Source organism: Anastrepha ludens, chromosome 5, assembly GCF_028408465.1.
Source record: "Anastrepha ludens isolate Willacy chromosome 5, idAnaLude1.1, whole genome shotgun sequence".
Taxonomy (NCBI): Eukaryota; Metazoa; Arthropoda; class Insecta; order Diptera; family Tephritidae; genus Anastrepha; species Anastrepha ludens.
Window position 1 is genome coordinate 78010481 of NC_071501.1, and position 27802 is coordinate 78038282.

General features: G+C 37.6%; 1 protein-coding gene across 1 annotated transcript in view; it reads right to left on the bottom strand.

Moving 5' to 3' along the window:
* Nucleotides 1-27802, bottom strand: part of LOC128864765 (uncharacterized) — a 184731-nt gene that overhangs the window by 55724 nt on the left and 101205 nt on the right. The gene's annotated exons all lie outside the window — the stretch shown is intronic.

Genomic DNA, 27802 nt, shown 5'->3' on the forward strand with positions numbered 1-27802 from the left:
ATTTGAAACTTTATTGACGTAAAATGGTTACAAATTTAATATTCAAAATATTGTCCATCGCTTACTACTACTTTTTCCCATCTTTCTGGCAATTCACGGATTCCCTTTGTGAAAAATTCGGTCGGTTTTGCCGCAATCCACGAATCGATCCATTTTTTGACTTCATCGTAATTACGGAAGTGCTGGTCAGCCAGGCCATGTTGCATCGATCGGAAGAGATAGTAATCGGATGGCGCAAGGTCTGGACTATACGGCGGGTGGGGTAGGACATCCCATTTGAGCGTTTCTAAGTATGTTTTGACCACTTGTGCAACATGTGGCCGAGCATTGTCATGTTGCAAAATAACTTTGTCGTGTCTATCGGCGTATTGCGGCCGTTTTTCTCGCAGTGCTCGGCTCAAACGCATCAATTGTCGTCGGTAGACATCCCCCGTAATCGTTTCATTCGGTTTCAGTAGCTCATAATACACAACACCCAGCTGGTCCCACCAGATACACAGCATAACCTTCAGGCCATGAATATTCTGCGCCGAGGTCGATGTTGAAGCATGGCCAGGGTATCCATACGTTGCCCGACGTTTTGGATTGTCGTAATGGACCCACTTTTCATCGCCAGTCACAATTCGATGCAAAAAACCCTTTCTTTTGTGCCGTTGAAGCAGTTGTTCGCATGCCATAAAACGGCGTTCAACGTCTCTTGGCTTCAATTCATACGGCACCCAATGGCCTACCTTTCGGATCATTCCCATGGCTTTTAAACGTTTGGAAATGGTTGATTGATCAACTCCCAAAGTTTTTGCAACCTCTTCTTGCGTTTGAGCCGGATCTTGATCGAGCAATTCCTCCAATTCGGTATCCATGAACTTTGGCGGCGCACCCTCGCGTTCTTCGTCTTCCAAGCCAAAATCACCACTTTTAAAGCGTGCAAACCACTTCTGGCACGTTCGCTCAGATAGAGCATGCTCACCATAAACTTCCACCAAGATACGATGACTTTCGGCTGCTTTTTTCTTCATATTAAAATAATGAAGAAGAATTCCCCGCAAAAACACATTATTTGGCACGAAATTCGACATTTTCAAGTGTGGTAAAAATATTGTTGTTTACGCTTCAAATAAAAAACTTATACTGACGTTTGTGCCTTACGACAGTAGCTCTCCAATGAATGTTTGGAAATGTGGATCGATGGAATAATAATCAAGTTACGCCATCTGTTGTAAAACCGCACGAACTTATAAATAGACCTATTATTTGAATTTTAATGCATTTAATATACTAGCAAATACCTGTCTGCTCTGCCAGGAACGCAAAGTACGTACGACAGAATAGTGAGCAAAAAAATAACAAATCAGCAGATTTCGAAATCAGAGAGAAAGCATTTTTCAGCTTTGCTTTGGTTGCTTATGCCCGCTTAGTAGAGTTTGATGCACAGCCAATTTAAAAGAATTCCTTTTTATTTTCAGAATTTGAAAAGTAATATAAAACAATTGAAGCATTTTATTAATGCAAATTGATAGTAAATAAAAAACACAGTATTCCAACCAGTTGAGTAATTTCTGATTTATTGCAGTTTAAAAATAAATTTTATGATTTATTAATATTTTTTGTTTTATAGATATACCTCCATTGTAAGTGTATGCATTTTATGTCACAAAGAACCTTTCAGGAAAGACTAACTTCAAAATACAAACAACTATGTTCAAATCGGAGCTTCTGTGTATAGTAAACTTTATCAAGGCCACAAGAGATTGCCTGCAAGGCTGACTACTCCCTATTCTTTTGTGGATATTAGTAATAGATGAATTTCTCTACAAACTGAAACATCAAGGTTTCCACACTCAGTATTATGCTGATGATCTGGTAGTATACAAAGTAAGCTGGCATGAGGAAATCATTTCTGACCACATAATAGCATAATAGACAAAGAGTGTACCGACATAGGGCTCTCTATTAACCCATCGACAACTGCGCTAGTGCCATTCGCTAGAAAAGGAAACATCAACATTAATTGTTCTGTCCTAAGATAATAAACTTTCCACAGAAGCGAACTACCTTGGCAGCAATTTTGATAAAACGCTCACCAGGAAAAACACTCATCTTGGGAAAGTGACTACAAAAGCCACAAGAATATTCTTTGTCTGTTCAGGACTTTTTGGAAAAAATTCTCGAATGACTTATGCCCCAGAATGGTTCACTACATCGGTTCCCATTTTAATTAAAAAGGAGGCTCATTTGAGCGCTTTAATATTAAAAGGCATCTCCATTCTAAAAAGTAGGGATATGAAGGGACGTTTACAGATTTAAGAAGACTTTCGACATAATCCTATTCTTTAGAGGGTTGGGACATTATCACCCAAACCCATTATATTCAGGAACTTTCAAGTTATTATTAATGAACGTAGGGTTTGCAGAAATACAATAATTCTGGCAACTCCAAGTCCGTATCCCAGATATGCTATACTGATGAGTTGAAATTAAAAATAGACTTAAATTTAAAAAATCAATTCCAAAGGGCTTTTTACTCAACAATCTTCCAGGCAGAAATACACGCCATTGAGATATGCGTGAAGCAATATCCGTGTGGGGAAATGAGAAGAACCCACATTTATATACTTTCAGATAGTTAGGCGGCTGTGCAAGTTTTTCTATCAATTTTAATGGCCTCAAAACTGGTAAATGACTGCCAGAACCTTCTTAGCACGTTAAGGAACTTCAATACAGTATCATTAAGTTGAGGTCCTGCACAATACGCATATGAGGAAATTAAATGGCTGGTCAGTTTGCTAAAAAGGGGCAGATATGCCTGTAAAAGAAGAAAAGGGGCATACCTGTGACTTTCTGGTGACTAATGGAGTAGTCTTAAGACTATTTGGTCTGTTGCCTTAGAAATCATTTAAACAAAATAGGTCTCTCTGAGGCTATCATCTGTTGGTTATGTGAAACGGACTAGAAATTCTGTACACATTTTTTATGAATTTCCTGCACGAAGCAGAATTAGACTACACCCCATTGGTGGTATTGCCGTGCATTTATATAATTTGTGCAACAGTCATTTGAACCAGAATGTGTTGTATTTGTAAAAAGAATTGAAATATACAGTACAGTAGTAAACTTTGAAGTGAAGTTGCAGTGCACAGTAGCCTTATAATAATAATAAGATTAATAAAAGCAGTTATTAGCTTGTCTGAATTTGGTATCCCCGCAAAACTAACACGGCTATGCAAGATGACGTTGCTCAACACCAGCAGCGCCGTCAGAATTGGGAAGGACCTCTCCGAGCCGTTTGATACCAAACGAGGTTTCAGACAGGGTGACTCGCTGTCGTGTGACTTCTTTAACCTGATGTTGGAGAGGATAGTTTGAGCTGCAGAACTTAATCACTCAGGCACAATTTTTTATAAGAGCGTACAATTGTTGGCGTATGCCGATGATATTGACATCAGCGGCCTTAACAACCGCGCTGTTAGTTCTGCCTTCTCCAAACTGGATAAAGAGGCAAAGCGAATGGGCTTGGTGGTGAACGAGGACAAAACGAAGTACCTCCTGTCTTCAAACAAACAGTCGGCGCACTCGCGTATCGGCACCCACATGACTGGTGAAAGTTAATATATAATTTTGAGGTTGTAAAGGACTTCGAATACTTAGGAACCAGTATTAACACCGATAACAATGTCAGCCTTGAAATCCAACGTAGAATATCTCTTGCCAACAAGTGCTACTTTGAACTTAGTAGGCAACTAAGTAGTAAAGTCCTCTCTCGACGAACAAAACTAACACTCTACAAGACTCTCTCTGGCGCAGAAGCGTGGACGATGACAACATCCGATGAAGCGACGCTTGGAGTATTCAAGAGAAAGATTTTGCGTAAGATTTTTGGACCTGTGCACGTTGGCAACAGCGAATATCGCAGACGATGGAACGATGAGCTGTATGAGCTTTACAACGACATAGACATAGCGCAGCGAATAAAGATCCAGCGGCTACGTTGGCTGGGTCATGTCGTCCGAATGGATACAAACGCTCCGGCTCTGAAAGTATTCGATGCGGTACCAGTTGGTGGTAGTAGCGGAAGAGCAAGGCTTCCTCTGCGTTGCAAAGATCAGGTGGAGAAGGACTTGGACTCACTTGATGTGTCCAATTGGCGCCGGTTAGCACGAGGAAGAAACGACTGGCGCGCTTTGTTGAGCTCGGCCAAAATCGCGTAAGCGGTTATCGCGCCAATTAAGAAGAAGAGAAGCTTGCATATGCAAGTATTTCCACTCTTAGCTCTCCTACTGCATTAAATTTGCTTAAAATTTTTATCTTCTCCTACTTGCATTTAGTACAGGGCATTATTTTAGTAGACCCCCCATAGTTTCGTACACTTCCTCATTTTGTGCGCTTCTAAAAAATCTTTTTGGAGGACTCTGAGCTGCCACTCTGGGTGAGTAAGGACAGCTAAATTCGCTTCGTATGTGGGTGCATATACAATTAAATTAAATTTAATTACGGCTAGGTGTTAATTTTTGAATCAAGAGAACTCAAAACTAATGACTAAATATGAAGGTTCTAACTTTTTTTCATTATCCGCATGGTTCCCTGAATTTTTATGCTGAATTTTGCACAACTAAATTTTGACAATACTGGATATTGTAGCACAAAAATTGTAAATACCTCAATTTAAATAAATAAAACATTTTATCAAATATTATAGAATTTTATAATGCAAGATTTCAACAACCAGAATTTCGACCAGCTTGGCTTTGTTGCTGAACTGTCTACGCTTACTAACCCAGCGGTCTTTAGTGAATAGTACATTGACAAATTTTATTTGGGCTCCAAGTTGACTGTTTATACTTTACACCGATTTTTACAATGAATTCGCCAAAGTATCCCCTTATACTGCGCAGGTTAGCCATGTTTGGTTTCCGCTCTATATTTCTGAAGTGGTTGTATTTACGTTTAAGTAATAGATGCTGCGTGGTGTCAGTTGTGGGGGATTCTTCTATTTACCTTATTGCATTATCTGGCTTACCTCAAGCAAGTAGTTTAGTAACTTCACTCTTTGTTCTTTTTATTAATGATACAGACAGCTGTTTGTCGTTTTCTAATTTCTTGCTTTACGCGGACGACCTTAGAGTTTTTTCCTCGCTTAAGAGTTCTGAAGGTGCCTTTAGGGTTCAATAGATTGTGATTGTGGCATTGTCTGTCTGACCTTTATCTCAGTATCTAAAGTATGCAACGTAGTACAAACGTCTTACAGTATCTCTGGTACTCCCCTCCAGTCTGTTGAGGTGTTGAGGAGTTCAAAGACCTTGGTATAAATTTAAATACCTTTTTTATTCCGTAACCACATCAATTTTATCATATCTAAATTGTATGCTGCGCTGAGTAAAAGGTTTTCTTTAAATAGGTCTCTTCTTTCTTAAATTTCTTCACCCCATTCCTCCGTACAACTCCCGCCTCCTTCAGATTAATCATAAGTGCCTCGAAAGCAGAAAGACTATTCTTCCCATGCCTTCTGTGCATGGGATTCCCATGTGGGGCTATCGTTTGCCTCGCCTTACTGCTAGCTACTAAATTTTTTTTTCTCCCTGCATAACCAATTGTATTTTTAATACATTTTTGCTAATGTTAGTCACATCGATTAACATGATTTAAAAAGGGCTTCCAAAAAGCCAGGAGCACACCAGATACCCCAAAACCTATTGAAAAAGAACATTATGAATATTTTAGATTGTCTAAGTAAAAAGAAACAAAGCTTTTCAAATTTGGTTTTTATTTTTAAACAAATTTATTAGTGCTTTTATTCAACGAGTCTCATGAAATATTACATTTAGTTACTATTATAAAAAAAAGTCAACTTAAAAAGCTTTTTACTATTAAAAAGTTAACAGTACTTATATATTAAAAAACAAAGAACAAAATAAAAAGTTAGTGTTTTGAACATGACGCTGTCTTCGTCATGCGGGGTTTCTGATATGGGCAGAAAGCACATATTTTTCTTTTATTGGTTTGTTTTTGAGTTGAATTCCCAGGTTTTATATTCTCAATTGATTCTGCTAAAATATCTTGGATGTTTCCACGTATGGTTGACTGCAGATTGGGTTGCTTCAAGCGCTGTTTCATATGCGGTGTCGCCAGCGAATTGTGAAGATTCTTCTTAAAATTTCGAGACGATAGGGGTTTTTTGTTCTAATTTATCATATTATATTATGAGCATAGATCACATAACTGTTCACAAAAGCAATATTTAGTATGCCAAAGAACATACACATAGGTCATCTCTCTGTTGTTCGTGAGCAAGACATAACGCTGCACATCTGGGTGAGTGTGTCGACTCCACCTTTTGCTTTGTTATAAATCTCCACTAAACTTGGTTTGCCAATGGAGGGACTCATTATACCCTCTTCATCACAAGGCGACAGCACATACACTATCTTCTTAGGTTTCGCCATATACGATAGCAGTGTCAGTTCGTTATCTTAACAAAATATTGCTGTTCCTGTTTTCCTTTCAATTTTTACTTTAATTTCCTGAGGAATTTCAGCCTTGTTTGAACGCAATGTACCGACTATAGTTAGTTTCTACGGTTCTTTAAGCAGCGATTTTGCCAATGGGATAGATGTGAACCAGTTGTCTATAGTTATGTTTCGATTGGAGCCATAAACAGACTTGGTGAGTTCTTTCACACAAAATTCGCTAAGAGGCATATTGTCACGGTTACAACCTTTGCCTAGATATGACATTGCATCTACCACATAGTTTGTTGCACTATCGCACAGCATAATTACCTTTATCCCATACTTGGCGGGCTTGTTTGGGATATACATTCGGAAAATGCACCTACCGCGAAAGGCTAACAGCTGCTCATCAATTGTAAGGTAGAGGCTTACAATTTCCTCGACATTTTTCTATAAATATTTCCCATTTCTATATCGGCAAGCAATCTGTATGTAGCCATTTGCTTCAGTACTGAAAAAAGTTACAGTAAACCTAATGTTCGTCGATTCGACTACGCTATTTTTACGAACACTAATATAGCGGTTGACTTAAAGCACACAACACATCTATTGCACTTGACGTCAGCTTCACAACTAAACCAGCTACTTTAATATGAAAAGGTGAGACGAAAAATTGTGAGGTAAGAAAGCTACGATCAAAAACCTAACCAGTAGTAGTCGAAACGATCAACATCAACTAACTCTCAGTATGAATTACCTCCATTAGTGGGTACACTTCGAGAATTCAAAGAGATTTCGAATTCTATTTTATTTGATTTTTCTATGCCCAATAATGTATTTTCTAAATTATTGAATTAAATTTTATTTTAGTGCACACTTTAGTTTTAAAAAATAATTGTTCTAAAATCTGCCACTAAGAATTACTCGTGATTTATAGTGCCTAAAAAGTGCTGATACCTGAGTAGCGACATTCAGTGCGAATTGCGTTCGAATTAAGAATCATATTTTCCAAAAATTACCCCTTTTCACACAATTCTATTTGTCGTAACTAATTTCTATAAATATGAGAAAACCTGTAACTATTCGGTCTTAGTTAGCTGAGCCTGAACTCTGAGTATCTCAGATGAGATGAGGGGAGATTCTTGGTGCATATTTTTGTGCATTGCAATGACTATTATAGAGCAGATTTCAAGAGCATTTCTTTCCTTTTCAACTCATTTTTATTTGTAAAATTCCAAGCACTTTTCTTCTTTACTGAGAGCGAAAAAGATTTGCAAAGTTTAATTTAAAATTTTGTCTTTAGCGCTAATGACGTAGTGTTTCTGAAGAATAATGTATTTCGTACTTACACAAACGTCTAATAAAGAAGTGCTACGACAATGCTGGAACAAAGCAAGCAAAGCGACAGACGACCTCATACAAACACACACACATCCACACGTACAGGGCACAAAGATGCATAGAACAAGATCAGCAAGGATAAATGGAAAGGTTGTAAAAACTATGAGTGCCACCGCATATCCGCTCACAGACACAGACACAATATTAACATGCACTAACACATACACATACCCATAAACCAGCATTGACAGCACAGAATTATAACAAAAGGGCTGTCATGGCAAAAGGCGTGCAAAAAAGGCGGCTACCGAAACAATGGACGTTTAAGCCAGGCTACAATATCATTAACAGCAAAGTCATGCCGCTGTGGTACATTCAAGATGCGTTGAATGGAGAATGCATGAAAGTTCCGCAGTGCTATTTAAGCCTTAAGGTGGCAGCATGAAAACTGCAGCAAAAACGAAGCGCAAAACTGCAATGCGTTGGCTTTACGATGCGATGGGAGAGTAACGCATTAGAAGGCGAATGCTGCTCACGTGTTGTCCTTACAAAGGACACATTTGTGAACTTGAATGCAAATAAGTGTATGCGTACACTGCGACAACTTTGCAAATGAGTATGCACGCATGTGTGTGCATGTAAGTGTGACATCAAAAGATAAACTTATGCCGGTGCTCACCTTTCGCTGCAAATACAAATATGCCCGTCGGTATGGGATATTTCAAACTCGCACGCACACATTTGCACTTGTGTACTCAGTGTCGTACACGACTAGAATTGTTGTTGTTTATTTGAACTTTACAAGCAGCGCAATCGGCAGTTTAGCTGAGAAAATATGTGGCAGCTGATGTGTCATTTTCTTGCATTTGCATGCGCTTAAAAGTTTCCCCTTTACGTGCAGCACAAAAGCAACATTATGAATTTGCCAGAGCAGCAGCAGCAGCAGGGGGCACAGTGGCAGAGACAAAGACAGGCAACAATTAACTATGCCAGCTGTTATCTTTGGCATAAATATGTCTTCGCTCGCATGCTACTTAGACATTAGTGTGGACTTTTTTATGTGTGGATAAAAGTTAAATAAACTTGAATGAAAATAGATGCATTTTAATGCAGTGGGTAACTCTTTTGTATGGTAGATGTATTAGGTCAGCTTTTGGCGCTTGTTATCTGGAATATTTTGTGAACACTCTGTCCCGAGTATGAACAGTCCAAGGTTTCCAAATTTAGGTCAATAAAGTTGTAACATATGGGATCATGGGATATGGCGGCCGCCGTAGCCGAATGGGTTGGTGCGTGATTACCATTCGGAATTCACAGAGAGATCGTTGGTTCGAATCTCGGTGAAAGCAAAATTAATAAAAACATTTTTCTAATAGCGGTCGCCCCTCGGCAGGCAATGGCAAACCTCCGAGTGTATTTCTGCCATGAAAAAGCTCCTCATAAAAATATCTGCCGTTCGGAATCGGCTTAAAACTGTAGGTCCCTCCATTTGTGGAACAACATCAACACGCACACCACAAATAGGAGGAGGAGCTCGGCCAAGCACCTAACAGAAGTGTACGCGCCAGTTATTATTTTTTTTTTTTATGGGATCACTGGCTTGTACAAAGAGGCTATACAAGTAAAACGTTTAAAGCGTAGCCCAAAACATTTTGAAGGACACACCTAGTAAATATTTCACTGTTTATAAACAGGCTGGCACAAAATTAATCACTTTTCGGAATGTTTATAATTTTTGCAAATCATATTTGGGAATTACACAGTTGCATAAGCAATGCTGCAAAACTAATAAGCAATGGATCGCATAAGCGTCAAAATAAAAACTTCCAGCATTCGATTATTTTTTTATTTAGTAAAAAATTTATTGAAAATTATTGCGCCACCTTGTAACATTAAAATGTCATAAACTGCGTTTGTGTGTTTAAATTTGGTTACTTATGCTGATTTTATTTCGAGACTGCGTAAGTCTCCTGAAATCGCCAGGCAAAGGTCCAGAAGATATTTCTTCGTTTGCTTACACTCATTGAATTCTGCTGAACTTCTCTTTGTACAATCACTTAAAAAGTCGCCTTCTAGACTATTTCCACCTGGCTACACGGTAGTGACTTCAAGTTACTCAGCGATTCGGATAAACAGAAGCTGCAGTTTTTTGAGAGGAGAGTTCTGCGAAAACTTTTTGGTGCGCTATGTAATAAAGGCGAATGGCGGAGGCGCTGCAATTATAAACTTGAAAAACTGTACGCATACCCGCAGTAATGAACAACATACTGAAGTTCGCTAATATCGATTGCTCAAAATACTCTTTGGTAAGTGGCACAGCCAGTGAAGAGTGGGACAGCCCGCCCGCTCAGATGGATTGACGGTGTAGAAGCAGGTTTTTTGGAATTTCAGCCATGGAAGATGCAGGCACGAGACCAAGACAATTTGAGACAAAAGCTGCAACAAACGAAGACCCGACCAGGATTGTTCAGCCAATAATGATGAGGATTTTTGTTATATTTTTATTGCTGAAAAAGCTGTTTTGGGAAAATTCACTTTCATGTTTTTATAACTTTATACTAGAATTATAGTTTTCTAATCTCGGTAATGTACGTAAGGTAACCATTTGTGGAAAGAACATCATGACGCATACCACAAATAGGAGGAAAAGCTTGGCCAAACACCCAATAATTACACCCCTTTCATTCAATTCTTACTGATTTTTATTTGAATATAACTTGAAAAGTTAATAGAACCCCACCATAAAAGTTTAAAGAAGTTTAAAGAACTTAGCATAGCCTGAGCCATTAAAAAAAATATAAAAACAATCTTTTGGTTGAGGTTTTTCACATGGGGCAAGAAAACAATTTTTGCCAAAAATTTCGAAAAAAATCGATTTATTCTTAACTAAATAAATAATAAGAAATAAAAATAAACTTAAGAAGAATCAAACTACAATAATTTTCCATTAAAAAACTCCACCCAATTCACACTCTTTATTACTTCTATTGTAATTTGTTTATTTTAGCAGTGCTAATTTTAAATTGATGATTTGCTTTGAGTTATTTTTGAATATTATAAATAAAGCTGCAGATAATTGTAAAAATAAAAAAATTTAGGTATATTAATTTTGCTGTTTTATGTTTATGAACTATAAATTTTGTTAAATAAAAATAAAAAAAGTAATTCTTTACAAAAAAATAGCTATTCATCCCCATCAGCGACCAAGTATTACCGAAAAAAATCTTTACGTTGAACACGAATACAGTTGGTTTTTTGAGAGTTTCGAAAAACGTTACATTTCATATTCTTGTAACTGTTACCCCGCTCTGTACGCGATAAGCAATGAAAATTGTTATAAGGCCAGCCGTTCATGCCTTATAATAAAAGCGTGAATTTCATTGCCTCTCAACTCTTAGTAACATTTGTTGTCGAGTGAATGTTGATCCTCGGCTAAACCGAATCAAAGATAACAGCGGCAATCGCAAGTAATCACTTTATAGTCACAGAAAAACGGTTGAGCGTTCCCAAGACAGTCGGTTCTATGTTACCGGAGCAATCCGAATTTACTTCTGGTGAAGCGCTTTCACTCCAGCTGCATTCTCATACAATAAAAATGAATACGTTTGAGCAGTTGTTTACTTTATAGAGAGCAAAGATTTCAGTAGTGAAGATGGGTCAGCAATTATCCAGTTGTCCTTTTCTCAAAACCACTTCTTTCTCTGAAATAACTACAACTGACTTTCAAGAGTTATGCTTCAATCCGCCGATAAAGATGAGCTTAAAATACATGTACCTTCAGTTTAATTGCTGTTTATTTTCCAAAAAGAAGTTTGAATAATATTAGGGCTAGTATTTTATTCTGGATACCCTTGAAAGAAATCCACAAGTGATGAGTCTGATTCAGGTTGGTCTTTAGAATACGGTTTTCGAGTTGTTTACGATGTAATATCGCGCATTCCCTTGGAAGATTCTTTCAAGCTGCCGCTTTTATGATGATATTATTAAGAATATGGGTTAGGTTGTAAGGTAGTCGGTGTGTACGATCAATTCAATTAGACATTACAAGTTCGTTGTGATACTATTCAGTGATTTTGCATTTTGTGAAATTGAAAAAGCATCTATATAGAAAATCTGCTTTGATTTTAGCTAAGGCTGTACAATTCCAAAGGAAGAGCTGAACTGTTTCTTCCTCATCTCTACAACTTCTACAATATCCATTTGAAAAAATTCCAAGGTCTCAAGGAATTCTTGCCAAATAGCCAATGACCGCTTCTACAAACCATAACCTTCGAGATATCCTCTTTCGAAAGGTTCAGCAGTTCCTTTTTCTTTTTCTTATTTATTTGCGGCTACAGTAGTTCAGCTGTTACGCATGTGGCTTCATCTCTCCATGACCTTTTGGCCACTTGGATAATGTTGTTTTTAATTATCAGCTTGCTTGTAGTCTGGCTAGCTCATTGGCTTACGATTTCCCTCAACAACTCTGTGCTCTGAAACCAAATTAAAGTTGACCTTGAATACGACACTAATATCATTCACGTTTGCCCGGCATTCCTGAGCAACCTTTTATTTTAGCATAGCAGTATTTACTAAATTAATGGCTGCCTGGCTATCCAAGAGTATTCATATTTATGGTACAATAGTTTTTCTTACGACACTTTTTTCTATAGCTAGATCGTCTGCCTGATAGAAGCTGCAGTAGTATGTTACTCGAACGGATTGTTCCAGTCCTAATTCCTTCGAAAATACTCAATAGCCAACTCTATAGTCCACCTTGGAACCATCTGTATAGAGATTTAGCTCCCCCATCTCTACGACTTTGTGTTTGCCACTCTCTCCTTGACGGTATGCTCGTCTTGAAGAGTCTATCGAAGGTGATAAATTTTATACAGATTAAACTTAAGGCAGTAAACAATTTTGCAATAGCATTCTTTAGAACAAGTTATTATTGTTTGTTTATTTGTAAGTACGAATATCGAAAATTTTGATTTTTCTTCTTAGAAATTTTTTTAGAATTAGTTTTTTTATTCATTTGAGTAATACGAAATCGACCCGTCCTATTGCACATCCATACATACACAGGCACAAAAATATGCACATGTAGGTGTATGCGAAATAATTAAAGCCAGCAGTGTCAACTAACGGAACAAAGCTATTTTGATGTGTCGCTTAGTGTCACTGCGTGAAGTTGTTGTGTCGCCTTGAATTCATGCATCTCCTTCTACAAACAAAGACAACCCACCACACTAACTTATTTTTCTGAGACTTTCATTAGTGCAAATCTTGAGCGAAATATGATTTCCTCTATATTTTTTTTTGTAGAGTTTTTCAATAGTTTCAGATTTGCAGCATGAGGCTTGTACGAATTTTAAAAATTAAAATAATCATGAGCGCAGAATTAAATTTTTTTTCAGTTCGTTGTTATCCATTTCTTCAACAAAAGTCAGCTAATGGATTATTTATGTAGGCAGTGCATGGACATAGGTGCAGTACCTTGTTGTTGTTAGTTTGAAATTACAATTATTGCTTATTATTACTTATATTTTTCCCCCTCATCTGTCACATTGGACGTGTTTCGCTCAGCAGTCAGGTATTCTAAACCTGGCTAGAATTAAATTAAGAAGTACTTCTTTTGTATTAAGTAAACGCATGATTAATATGAATTCATGGTAAATGGAAAATAGTGAAGAAAAACATAAAATTGTTTTAAAAAAATTCAAGTTGTTTAAAAATAACTCAACGGATTTTATGTGTATTGTACATTTCAAGTCTTGTATAGACAATGAAGGCGTACAGCATTTTTGTATTTATGCCATCCTATGCTGTGGGCGTTGGTACTTTCTTTGGCTTAGCAGCGCTACAGACGGCTAAAGAAATGATTTTATTGCTTTCATAAGATGCATAGAATTGAGAGAAAAACGCATACAAATTTTCTGAATCTAAATCGTCTATATTTAAATATAAAGATGCGTTTTCATGATGGCGTTTCCAAGACTCAATGCGCTATCCCTTTTTTATTATATTGGTGATTCTCAATTAAACATCTTAGATGAAATATCTGATCCTGGAGACTCTATTATGAGTCTGTGATTTCATAAATGTAGACGATTTTGATTGCACCATATAAAATTACTGTTAAGATCTGATTTGAACATCCGTTGGCATGATTATGTCGTCGAATGGATACAAAGGGGAAGTCTGCTCTTGTGCTGGAAAGATCGGATGGAGAAGCACTTAACTTCACTTGGTGTATCCAACCAGCGCCGGTTATCTCGAAAAATGACTGGCGCGTGAGGAAGCATTAAGTGCAGCTACTTTACAGCTGCGCAAAGAAAGATTTGATTTCACCCAAAATTGAAATGTAGATAGAAAGCCTAGATTGGTAATTTAGACACTCAGAGAGAGTGGTTGACTTTATCAAAAGCTTTGGTTTGAATTGTCTTTATTAACCACTTTTGACGATTTATAAAATATCAAAATCGACGGCTAGACAAATTTGGAAAATTTCGAAGATGTAAGATAAATCATTCTTGCAGATAACCAAGTTGAAATTTAGGCACTGCTTTTGGCTATAACAACCTCTATACTGGTGGAATAAAATAGGAATTGCCTTACCACCTTGAGTGAAACCATAAAGTAACCTTAATTTGGGTCCCGGAATATCAGAACAATCAAGGTAACGAAAAAGTAGATGAATTGGCAAGAGGGGTATCTGTAATGAAAAACGTTCTTGCAGAATCGGTATTCGCACCACTGGGCGCGATCAAGAATACCATTGCCTCAAATTACCTCCAACTCGCGGCTTATAGATGGAGATGGAGAGACACGTAAAATGAGCAGAGCGCAAACAAACGCCATCATTGATAAAGATGAGACGACGGGACGCTTGAAGATTCACGGCTGGCATAACTGGATTTTGGTGTGTCGGACAATAAGCAACCAAAATGGGCATCCTTCACAATACACACTGTCACAGTTGCAAGCAACGAGAAAAAGAAAGTGATTTTCCATTTCCTCTGTGCTCTATGGAAGAACATAATGTTTACCCCGGAAAAACCGATGTTCGAGAGTCTGGAACAACTATCTGGCTTACACATCAACAACCCAATAAAGTTCTTAAACTACACAAACTGGATGTAGTCGTGGTGTAAATTACCACTAAACAAGTTGGTGGCTAGGATGTGGCAAAAAAAATAGTGCGGAGGCGCTAGTTAGATGAATCAATAGTCCAAAGAAACCAACCAAGATAAATCATAGAGGATTTAATTCCCAAAGTAACATCTGTTAATACGTAAGACGTTGGCTGCTTTAGCCGAATGGGTTACTATTCAGAATTAAACGGGTTCGAAATACCTGGTACGAAACACTAATTGTTAGAAAAAGTTGTTTCTAATAGCTGTTGCTCATCGGCAGGCAATGGCAAATCTCCAAGTGTATTTCTGCCAAGAAAAAGCGATCGAGTCACGCTAGCTGAAGTTTTTTTTTTCAAATATAGCAACAATACTTGATTGCCTATAAAATTCATAGCAATCGATTTGTTGCAACATTTAAGCCAGAAATATGTACCAGATTATAATAAAAAAAAAATTCATTCAAACTAGATTTCTGTTTTGTATTACCGTCTTAAGTTGTCAAGATCTTAAAAAAGCACCCGATATATATGTAATACAAGACCTAGTCTAAAAATTCAATTGCATGTAGTACTGATGTGTGGAATGGATTAGGGCCAAATATTAGGGCTAAAAATATTACAGTAGAAGCCCGATAAGTGCAATACCGATAACTGCAATTTCGCGGAAAGTACAATTCGATTTTGAGTCCATAGAAAACTCGAAAAGAGCAATAAAAAATTGCAATTTTCGGGCGCAAAGAATTCTTGTTCGAAGAAATTTTTTACTTAATACGGCAATGTATTTGCGTTCATCACGCGCGAAGACACAGCTTTATAGCTATGCACAGTTATGGTTCTCGGAATTAATGCGACCAAAAACAGTGTTCTCACGCTTTGTGATTTTTGATTTTTACAAATAACTGTAAAATTGTAGCGCTGATATCATAAAATATGGCATCGAATCGTTTGTGACATTCAACACGCGTTAGTTTCAAGCTGGTTCTTGAGAGTAAATCAATCGTTCGGAGTTTGAATCATTTTTTTTGCTTTTATCAAATAAAATCATGGGAAAAGTGAAAAAAAAAAGATGAGATTCTCCAAAAAATTGAAAAAGGCGTTAAACAACGAGATCTTGCATTCGAATACAAAGTTGATTGCGCAACGATTTGCCGAATAAAAAAAACAATCCCGTTCATTAAAAGAAACTGCATACAATTCATTTTCACTTGGAAATAAACGGAAAACTTTGCGGTTTGGCAATCATCCAGAGCTCGAGAAGCGTTTGTACCAGTTTTTCATGAATCAGCGGCGACGAAATGCTCCTGTTTCTAGCTTGATATTGAAAAGCAAAGCATTAAAAATATTTGATGAATTAAAAAAGGATGGAGAACAATTCAATGCAAGTGATGGATGGTTTTCGCGATTCAAGAAACGCTTCGGACTTCGCTATTTCACTGTGACTGGTGAATCATTATCTTGTGATCCAGTCGCCATTGATCCATTTACGGCGAAAATCGCTGAAAAAGGGTATGTAACATCACAAATATATAATGCTTATGAAACGGGACTCTTTTGGAAACTTTTGCCAAATAAAACTTACGTTTCGAAAGATAAAAAGAGTGCTCCAGGCAACAAAGTTTCAAAAGATCGAATCAGTGTTCTTTTGTGTGCAAATGGTGATGGCAGCCACAAAATAAAACCATTAACGATCGGCAAATCTATGAATCCGCGTTGTTTTAAAAATTTTCGTCTACCGGTGAATTATGCTAGCAACAAGACTGCTTGGATGACGCGGGATATTTTCAAAAAGTGGTTCTTTGATAATTTTGTCGAAGACGTGAAAAAATTCGGCAAAGAAAATGATGTTCCACCCAAGAAGAATTACCACCCAAGAAGAATTAGTTTGTGGTGAGATCGAAGTGAGGTGAAGCAGACACAGATCAAATCCGCAATTGGGTTTTGGAATTAGGAATAGATGAAGGTGATAGTGAAGCCAATGAACCCGAAGATACTACTCAAGAAGAAACAACCGAAAAAGCCCAGCATTAATCGATTTTTGGCTGTGTCAATACAATTTTGAAATGGGGTGAACAGAACGAAGTACTGTCATTCAATCAGATCGCTTGTTTGCATGATATCCGATCAAAAGCACTTGAAAAGTGATACGAGAAAACGCAATCGAAAATAACAAAGTTTTTCCAAAAAAAATAATTGAATTTTGGAGCACACACTCATATGTCCTTCCGCATTGATCTCTTTGTATTAATTTCAATAAATATGTGTTCATTTTTCTTGAATATCGACCTTTTGAGCTCATTAATTGCATTGAATAGAGTTACAATATTTTTCCCTAGGTATTTCTCGATCCACAGGAGAAATTCGCAAAAGTGCAATTTTTCGCTAAGTGCAATCATTGCTGAAATTTTCCAATTGTACTTATCGGGCTTCTACTGTAGTTATATGGACTACAGGTCGTATGAGTGATATTAGGAAACTATTAAGGTAGTATTAATTTTTCGCTCTGATTAGAAAATTTATAAAAAAAAACAAAAGGGGCATGTTTTGGCATGGAAAACAAATCCTTCAAGCCAAATTGTCAAATTGGATTTTTAATTTTGGAGGTTGAACTAGTTTTAAAGGTGTTTTTCGAAGATTTGGGGCTTTATTGTGAAAAAACGGTACAAAATATTTTATTCGAAGTATTGGCCATCGCTAGCTACAACTTTCGCCCATCTTTCGGGCAATTTCCGGATGCCGTTTCTCCAAAATTCTGGCCGCTGCTTGGCTATCCATGACTCAACCCATATTTTGGTAGCCTCGTACGAGGAGAACCGCTGGTCCGCCAAATCGAGACTCATATGCCGGAACAAATGATAATCGGAGGGAGCTATGTCTGGACTATACGGCGGGTGGGGTAACACTTCCCAGCCAAGCGTTCCAAGGTATTTTTTGACAGGTTGAGCAACATGCGGCCGAGCGTTGTCATGTTGCAAAATAACCTTGTCGTGCCTTTTTACCGTTTCCGGCCGTTTTTCTTTCAATGCCCGGCTTAAACGCATCAATTGCAGTCGGTAACGATCCCCCGTGATTGTTTCGCCCGGTTGGAGCAGCTCAAAATATGACCAAATATACGACGCCGACCTGATCCCACCAAATGCAGAGCATGATTTTCTTGCCGTGAATATTCTGCTTGGCCGTCGACGTTGATGCGTGGCCGGGCAAACCCCATGATTTTTTGCGTTTTGGGTTATCGTAGTGGATCCATTTTTCGTCGCCAGTCACCACCCGATGCAAAAAACCCTTCCGATTTTGTCGCTCGATCAGCAATTCGCACGTAAAAAATCGCCGTTCGACGTCGCGCAGCTTCAACTCGTACGGGACCCAATGTCCTTGCTTTTGGATCATTCCCATCGCTTTTAGACGCTTGCAAACGGTTGATTTATCAACGCCCAATGATTCAGCAAGCTCTTCTTGGGTTTGGCAAGAGTCCTCGTTTACCAATTCCCCCAATTCCGCGTCCTCGAACTTTTTGGGCTGGCCAAGACGCTCCTTGTCTTCGGTGTGAAAATCACCACTTTTGAATCGTCGAAACCAGTACTCACATGATGAAATCGACGGAGTATGGTCTGGGTAGGCCTCCTGCAGCAATTCACGGGCTTGGGCTGTATTTTTTTTTCAAATTGAAGCAGAAAAGCAAAGCTTCCCGCAAATTGCGTTTCGACGGCACGAAAGTTGACATACTCGGAGCACGAAAACACTGCGTTGTTTATACTTCAGCGAAATGACAGATACTGATAAACAAAGCCTAGGGATGAGGCTTTGTCATGAATATATATTCAGTATTGACAACGCGATAAAGTGATAAATAGCGCCATCTGTGTGTCACCTTTAAAACTAATTCAACCTCCAATATATAAACAACCATACAAATTGAAAGAGGCTCTGCTATATCGAACTGCACCACTTAGAAACTGTGCATGGTTTCACATGAAGTAATATCCAAACGCATGATAGAAATTGTTAATGCTAAATATAATATTTTGTGTGCTGTTATTCAGAATATCTGAGCATATATATAAAACTTTCCTTGTATGTACTGATGACTTGCAGGCTTCATGTATGTTGGGGCATGTGTAATTTAGTGAATTCAAGAACAATTAAAGTTGCGCCGAGTTGGTAAAATTATTCATTGAGTAATGAATGGTATCTGACCGGAGAGGATTTTACGATGCTAGCAGAAGCAATTCCATGCATTCGTTTATTAATATTCATGCAAAATTTTACCACCTTATCTTCTGCTCAGAGTAATCTTATGTGCGGAAATATTTCTTCAGATATTTTTTTTTTAACTCCATTTATTATGATACATATAATCTGTGGTAAAATAACATTAAATATTACATTTAATTACAACTTTGAAAATACTACAGATATAAGGACTCTCAATAGAGTTCATAACTTAAAGTCTACATTTTAAATCTTTGTGGTAGATCTGTGGGCATAAACGATTTAAGTCTACGAGGAACGTTGATTTGCTTTGATAGGTTCGATGCCCGAGGATTTGAAGTGTTAGTATCTCGATGGTTATATCTTATATTTATGTTACCAATTTCTTCATGCACCGATAGCACTCCAAAATCACGATGACTTATATCGTTGCAGGCAAATCATGGCGCGTTGGCACACATGCGCAACATTTTGGACTGGAATATTTGTTTGGCGTGAATACTTGATTTTGAAGCTGATCCCCAGCTTGGTATTTCATATGTCCATGCACAAAGTTTTATGCCTGAATTTGTTTAGTTTTTATCGTTAAATGAGCTATATTTTCCAAAAAAAAATTATTAAAATTAAATAACAAACAAATTAATGATGCATTTTGTCCATTATCGCACGCTATATTCATCTGAGACGACGCCTACTGAACTGTTCTCGGAAATATTTCTGTGAAATATTTTAACCTTAAATTTAACTAAATATTTTTCAGATTTTAACAATAAAGGTCAAAATGTCCCACACGGGTACAAAATATTGCTGTAAAATGTTCCACAAAAATATGCGCCAAGAAATTTTATGGAAATTAAATGCCGCATAGAAATGGCTGGAGGTGATTTTCATAAGAAACTATGACTTTAATTTAAAGCTAAGAGTACGCTTTGAGAGATATTATGTTTTGCCAGTTTTTTTGTATAGAATAGAAATTACGACGATGAAAGTTTTTGATATGAACCGCATTGAAACATTCGAAATGTGGATACAGAAGAAAAACAGCCCACGTGGGCCAAGTATGCAGAAACTACAACTATAGCCTCGAGCTTGACTTGTTTACAGTAGCACAGAAAACAAACTATGTGACATATCACGCTGAAATTTGCCATTTAAGCTTATAACAGTCCTACCAAAAAACAAAAAAATTATTTTTGCCATATGTTATCCGCGGACCGTTTTATTGATAAAGTCTCGTTCATATTTGAGCAGAAGGTATACATCAAAAGATTGGAGTTCAAAATATTAGTCATCTTTTGGAGTTAGCCAGAAAAAAAGATACTTTTTCAAATATTTCAAAAATTTGATAGATTTGCATCACACGTTTTATTGTAAAACTTCTTTTAAACAATTTTATTTTACAATTTTTTTTATATTGGTAAATTTGGTAACGAATTGCAAATAAAGAAGAAGCAGATTTTGAACGGAAAATTTACTGGCGAATGTTGTTTTATGCGAGTTTTCTCAATAATTTAGGTCAACTGGAAGGCAAATATAAGACATACAATGAGACAGGTGTCCGGTGGAGTTTTTCGAAAGCTTCTGCTACCACGGCTGCACTTTCATGACAGATAAAACTGCGGGCTAAACAAAGCAAACACGACTGGTCTCCAACACCATCACACAGAGGCTACAATCTTTCGTCAATAAATGCCTTCACATCATTTGTAGAATATTCTGACCGAACACCACCAGCAACGACGCGCTGTAGAGATCAACGAATGAGGAGCCCGTCCAATGGCAAACCAAATACAGAAAGTGGAGACGGATAGGTCACGCGCATAAAAAACCATCAGATAGCATCACGAAAATGGCGCTGGACTGGAACCAGAAAGGAAGCAGAGGTCGCGGTTGCTCAAATATTACTTGGAGAAGGTCGATGCGGCGCGAGCAAGCAAATGTCGACATCTCATGGGACGGCGCATAAACAACAGCCCAGAACCGTATACGATGGATTAGTCTAGTCTTGTCGTGGCTCTATGCTTCTGAGCGGAGTGAATAAAGATATAAGAAAAAAGCAGCCAAATTAGGAAAGTTTCTATACCCTTTAAAAAAAGTCTTACGGTTAGGGACGAAACGGCAGATGATGCAATATTCTACAAATCTTCCTGTTTTATAATTCTATACTGCATTTTTGTATTTTTTTAGCAGTCTTTGTTTTGCTGCCTCTGTAAAAACCCCTTAAATGTAATGTGTATGGCTGAGCTTCAGTTTAAATAACATAAAAGCGCAGTTATCGAAAGTCCTTTGAGCGCTTACTGTATATAAAGCTGTGCTAAAATGAATTGTATCAAAACTAAGAATTTATACAACAATTGCTTACACAATACTGACATCTCTATAAATTCTACATTTCTATTCAATACATAACGAAAACCATACGCACACGCATACATATATACACAAATACCACGCATACATACACAGGAGTGAGCACGGGTAAGTGAAGCGTGAGGCTTCTTAGTTTTTTCACGCTTGCGTGGCATATTTCCCCCACTGACGTTCGTTTATTTGCACGGTTGCCGTTTGTTTGCGCTTTTCGCCGCTTTAGCTGACAAGCGCGACCGGGTGTTCGCATGTTGCTGTAGGGCAAATTTAGCTGCAAAACTGTTGAACAATGAAACCAAAAGCACAAAAACAAAAATAAAAGCATTACTTCTCTGTCTTATGAAGAATGCAGAGGCTATGCGATGCAAGAACGCGCGGTGTGGCAACTGTTGTAGAGAAAATCAATTTCGTTCCCCATTTGCAGTTGGCAATTTGCATAATAAGGTCGTTTGGAGCAATTTGCATGTGAATGTAATAAATTCAGTCTGCACATACTATGTATGAGTAAGTGAGTGAGTGTGCCTGTGTGTGCGTGTGTGTGAGTGTGTGTTTACGTCAAAACACCGGCTTCAGGCACGCAGCTGTTGCCCGTACTGCGGTTGGCTTTTTTGTTGTTCTTTTTGTTTTTGTAATTGCATATGCATGCCTAAATGTGTGTGTACGAATAGGACCCATATTCGAGCTGGTATTTGTGCAACACTGTTGTCTGCTAAACTACCAGTCCGTCGTGTCAGCAGTTTGTCTTTGCATAAATGCCTTGTTTGTATTTGCAAGTCACAAATCCCAATCTTCTGGTTGGACCAAAACCTCTTCCACTTTGAAGGAGCTGTAAGCATTTTGAATGCGTGTCAATACATAACGGTCTTTGCTGAGTACGAAATATATTTTCAGTTTGTACATTCATAGATATGTATGCATATAACTGCATTAGTCTTCTAAGAAGCCATTGAAATTCCATATGACTGTATTTCCTTGCAAATAAATAATTTGAATTGAATGTATCAATTCACTATTTTGCTTTTCGGTTTTATTTTTATGTTGATTTTGAATTTTTGGAAATCCAACTTTTTTTTATATATTTCTTCTATATTCATTTATTTATTTGTTTTTTTTTTTCTATTATACCTACTAGAGTTGGAAGGTAGAGCTAGATCAATCTTTCCAAATAGGCAGGATTGGATCGAGGGAAAAATCTGCACCGAAGCTTGCACCTCTGTCTTCACTGACGGTTCCAAGATGGAATCTGGAGCCGCAGCAAGGGTTTTCTCTAAATCAGCCAATTTATATATCTCCTTAAAACTGCTGGCGTTTTTCAAGCAGAAGTCTTTGCGATCTTGCAGGCACGCAAAATGTTTAAGAAACCCAGGAGCTTGGGAGTTATTAACATTTTCTCTGACTGTCAAGCCGCGATTAAGGCTCTGACGACGCCATGGAGCAGTACGAAACTAGTTAACTCCTGTAAAGAAGAGATCAAATCTCTTGGGAGATAGGAACATAGAGGGAAATGAAATTGCTTATGGGCTTGCCAGAAAGGGGACTGAATTGGCCTAAGAAACCTTCTACCCAGTCATCGGCATCCTCTTGACAGTTGTTAAAGGGGAACTGCACAAATTATTTTCCAGGAAAGCGCAGAAAAGATGGAGCTCCCTTTTTTCATGTGCTACTTCGATAACCCTTTGGCCCCAATACGATACACGAAGGACTCAGAAAGTTCTTTGGACTCCTCGCCAATCAATTTCCAAGCTCGTAGCTGTGTTTACCGGTCACTGGACGATCGGCACACACGCGGAAAAGCTACGTTTACCATTTAACCCCCATTGCAGAAGCTGTGGGAACCTTTCAGAGAAGGAGACTTTACATAGAGCATTTTCTCTGTAAATGTCCGTGTTTGGCAGCTAGAAGACTAAGGTCACTCGGAACTCCTTTCTTCGCCTGCCTGTTGGAGGTCTCATAATGGTATCAAAACGGCGCTTTAGTGCTACTTAAGGAGTGCGAGGTGAACTTCAACCATTTCAGCTACCTACCTACCTACCTACCTACCTACTTACCTACCTACCTACCTACCAACCTACCCCTAGTATTTTCAAAATATTATGCTAAATTTTTATTTGCATTTATTTGAAGGACGTCCATTCGTGCTCGTCCACCTTATTTGAAATTGAGTTCATTTTCATGATTCTTACAAATTTACAAATTCCTAGGCTGCAGCGCCACCTAGTGGGTCCAAGTAGATTTATGAACTATCATCGACATGCCTTTAATAACACATCAAAATTGTGTAGTAATCGGATGAAAAATATAGAAATATGCACCAGACAGACTAACAAATACTCATTTTTATATTAGATATATTCTTTTTACAACAATTACACTATGTGACAAAATCAACTTTTTCTGGATATCGAAATCGAATTATGAGACTTCAATGTTTGAAACTGGTTCTCCTATCGAAAATAATTTTTAAGTAAGGTATGTAAAGAACCTATAAATGCAAACACAACTTTCTTTGAGCAAACTTGAATTATTTTTTTGAAGAGAGTTATTTTATCTCTTTAATGATGAAATATTGTAATGGCTGCGGTTTCTAAGCCGGGGAAACCTGCAAAGCGGTGTTGCGTTTTGGGAAGGCTGCAAGTTAACTAACAACTGGTCTCCGTTATACATAAATTTTTGGTTTGCGCGATGTAGATCAACCTATTTCAAAGTTGGCTTCTTCTTTTTGCTTTGCACAATAAGCGCGCTTGTCATCACTTTCTCGAGAGAGAGACCTTCCTCTTCCTCTGTTACCACCAGCTGGTACCGCATCGAACACCTTTAGAGCCGGAGCATTTGGGATCCATTCGGATGACAAGACTCAGCCAACGGAGTCACTCCACTATGTTTATGTCGTCGTAAAGCAACTACAGTTCATTGTTCCATCACCTAAGATAGTCACATTCGCTAATGTGCAAAAGTCCAAAAATCTTCCGCAGAAACTTTCTCTTAAACACTCCAAGGGACGCCTCATCAGATGTTGTCATCTTCCAAGCGTCTGTGCCATACGATAGGACGGGCATGATTGTGAGATGAGATGACATGAGACCTATAAAGTGTTAGTTTTGTTCGTCGAGAGAGGATTTTACTACTCGATTGACTTTTTCGTCCAAAGTAGCACTTGTTGGCAAGAGAGATTCTGCGTTGGATTTCCAAGCTGACATTTGTATTGGCGTTAATGCTGGTTCTTAGATAAACGAAGTATTTTACAACCTCGAAATCATGACTGTCAACAGTGACGTGGGTGCCGATACGAGAGTTCGCCGACTGATTGTTTGATGGCAGGAGTTACTTCGTTTTGTCTTTTTTCATCACTAGACCCATTCGTTTTGCTTTTTTATACAGTTTGCAAAAAATTGCGTCTGGATGATTAAGTTCCCTGGTGTGCACGATATTTTCCAACATCAGGCTAAAGATGTCACACGATGGCGATTAACCCTTTCTGAAACCTCGTTTGGTATCAAACAACTCGGTCTTTCCCAATTCTGATGGTGCTGCTGGTATTGAACAACGTCATCTTGCATAGCGGTACTAGTTTTGCGGGAATACAAAAATCAGAAATCGCGACATATAGGCGGCACCTTTTCGTGCTGTCAAAAGCAGCTTCAAAGGCGAAAAAATATGATGTGTGTCGATTCTCTTTTCATAGGCCTTTTTCGAGACTTGGCCTTTTGTGAATGTCTGATCTTTCCAAAGTCTGCTTGAAGATAAAGATAAACCCACATACTGTACAGAGATCAGTTCTTCGCCTAGCGAACTCATGTGCTATGCAATTTTGAGGAATTTCTCTTTGCCCAGAGACGCAAATAACATTCGTGGTGCAACGCTTAGCCAATCTTCAATTACTACTTTAAAGGAAGTATTAATGCACTGTAGAGATTTAATGACATCTTGACTGGCACAATCGATAGTGATTGATTGTGTCACCGGGTAAGATCCTAATCTACAAGGCAGGCTCTATTATAGCTCTTAATTTATTTTACAAGATGCTGCGGCAGACAGGTCGCCGTAAACTCTGATTATGTTATAGCACTTCTGAGTGAGTGCCACTGTCGTCTTCATAATGTAGTTAAGAGCTCTTACTGCAGATAGTAAGCAACCTGCCTAGCAGACGGGCAAATCTTTATATAGACAGTAAGGTGCTGCCAAAAGTGCACTAATGGCTCTAGGTATCAGAGAACTGATTCAGTGGATATTCTGGAATAAATGAACTAAAATGCACATGGAATGTTGATTTTGCTTAGAATCGTAAATCTCAGTTTGATTTCCTGATCATAGAACCTTATAAGGAAGTGAAAAGGCTGACAATTTAGTTAGTTGCCTGACTATCCTGGGTATTTCAAGAGATAAAGAGTAGAGGAGGAGATCATGAATAGGGTACTATGTGTGTGCTTAGCGCTCAAAAGACTAGACATGGCCTGCTCAATGAAGGCCAGCTACAAAATTTGCAGCAGAATAATAAAATTAAAAAATAATATAAATAAAGTAGTAAATATTTAATAAAATTATGTTGAATATAAAAAAAATAATAATAAGAATTTAATAAGAAAGAAACATTTATAAATAATAAATAGTCGCTTCCTGGCGCACAAAAATCTCTGTTGAATTGAGGCCCTTTGAACTGAAGAAGAGACAGAATCCATTCAGGACTGCCTATTCAAATTTCTAGTTTTAAGAAGAACGCCATTTAAGATTCTGGTGGACCGTTTCTATGATTATCTAGACAGTTTAGGGACAGGCTTCTTAGGAAAAGCTAATTGGATTACCAATAGATCGGGTTCACTGAAGCGGGCACAAGAGTAGTCCTTGAAAAATTATCGCCTAGAAATCACACAATTTATCTGTTGGTATAGCGTGAGTATTTGATAAAATAGTGCCTCGCTTAATCTAACACAACTTCCAACAACAAAAAAAATACGAAATGGGAGTGTACCTAAAACTGTACCAACTTACAAGAAAATAAAGTTCGCCGCATAGCCTATGTTCAAAAAAAATTGAAATTACTTTTGAACTAAAATATTTCTTCAGCAAAAGTTTAATAATTTTGGGGAGCTTTAATTTACAGGCATTAGGGTGGTACTATTGAAAAATAAGAACAGAGCTCTGGTGGGTAAGTACTAGAAATAAAAAAAGTTGTCTCCTGTAGACGAAAACCTCGATATATCAACCTTTAAAATGTGGACAGTAAATGCGGAAGACTTGAGTTAAAATGTAAAAAAGCGGTCGCTACATTCAGTAATTTTTTTAAGTTTAAAGAAGATTAAAGTTTTTAAAAAAAATTTTTTTTTTTAATATTGCAAATTCAGGGGTGTATGGTGAACTTTGTTCTTGTTTTTCGGTGCGGTCTAACGTACCTGTATCTTTATTAGCATTTGTTGCTGTTAAAGTGTTTTGAGTACAAGAAATATGGAAGCGGCACTTTTCTCTATGAGAGCCTTGAAGTGTCGAGTGGGCGACGAAGCAGTTGTGACTATTTATTTCCAAGCGTTTTAAATGTTGGTCTACATACCTATACATATGTAAGTACATATGTGTGCGCATTTGCATTTCATATATGAACTTGATTGCAATAATGTCCGTCGGTTGCTGCAAGTGATCACGGGAGAGGAGAATAGGAAAACAAATTTTGTATAAAAATATGCTGCAAAAAAAAATTAAAACAGATGAATAAAAAAATAAATAACTAAATAAAAAAATTGTAAGAAGCAAAAATTACTAAAAGTGTTGAAAAAATGCTTTGAAATGGTGCAAGCTGTGATAAAGTCAGTGTAACGTTAATAGTACAAAAAAACTGCCTGCCGACTGCTTGTAAACTATGTGAAGGGGTTTGTAGAATTTTGTTGAAGAAGTAATTTCATGCATCGTTTAATTTTCATTCGGGTTTAATTTGTGCTGTTTTGCGCTTTTGCCATCATTACTTTAGTTTTCTCCGGAACTTCACCTTACAACCCACCCCCAACGCCTCTATCTTTTATGGCGAGTACTTTGCAATTGCATGCAACACCATATTGTTGGCATACGTTTGCTTGTAAGGACTCCCAGTTTTCTGAGCTGATTTTTGAATTAAATTTTTTTTCGCCTCAGTAAACTATTTCGCTACTCTATTTGTTGGCTAGTTGCACATACACACATATATACATTTTAATCACATTATTTTGTTTTCATTTTGGAATATTTTCTCATAGTCTTTGGGAAAATAAAAATAAAATTGTTTTTTCCTTGACTTCCTCAACAGAAATTGCCAAGAAGTTGAAATGGATGAAAATTTACAAAATAAAATTATATGAAGCACATGGTA